We start from the raw sequence: 746 nt of genomic DNA, 5'->3' as shown, positions 1-746 counted from the left end.
CAGTAAAAGGTAGGTAGATTATAGGTTTTTTGTCCTTAGATGTTCTTTTGGTATTACAACAAATTCTGAAACCTCTGATGGTTACCAAACAAGAAACAGAGGAATGGTGACTGTTTTCTTGTCACACAGTCTCCAGTGCCCTAGAATTTTGACATAAACATATAATGTTTCAGTAGGTGTGCATGTTAGACCATATAGAATAAGCCTAACTCTCTTCTACTGTATAAGCTAAGTGGCATTTCCAAATCCATGTAATCCATTTTGAAAATGGGCACATCTGATTTTGCTCAATAATGAAACACCAAGAACAGCATATTTGTGTGTGTGAGAGAATGTATTTGTGTGTATGCATGAGTGTGGGAAAGAGAGATGCATTTCACAAATGCAAATTTAATGGTTTTCTGTTTATTTCCAATTTAAATGCTAACTAGATAAAAATCTAAATGAACTGAGAGAAATTAGTAAAATTAATCAGGCCCTGAGAAAAAGTTTTATAGAATCTTCCTCCACTCACCGTCAATGTCCTGAGTTAATTAAATTTAACCCAAAAAACTTACTGGGGCATACCATGAACAATGTGTCTTAGCTCGAAGCTGAGACACACATCAACTCTCAATGCGTGTACTCTGAAATTAGGATTGCTACCAGATTTGTATAAAATTAACATTTCATTTATTGCTTTGGGAAGGCTTAAACAGCATATCTCTATCTGTTGGATATACTGCCCAGGTTATAGTTAGAATATA

This window comes from Microcebus murinus, chromosome 13 (assembly GCF_040939455.1).
Source record: "Microcebus murinus isolate Inina chromosome 13, M.murinus_Inina_mat1.0, whole genome shotgun sequence".
NCBI lineage: Eukaryota > Metazoa > Chordata > Mammalia > Primates > Cheirogaleidae > Microcebus > Microcebus murinus.
The sequence above is the reverse complement of the archived record's forward strand: the minus strand, read 5'-3'. Positions refer to the sequence as shown.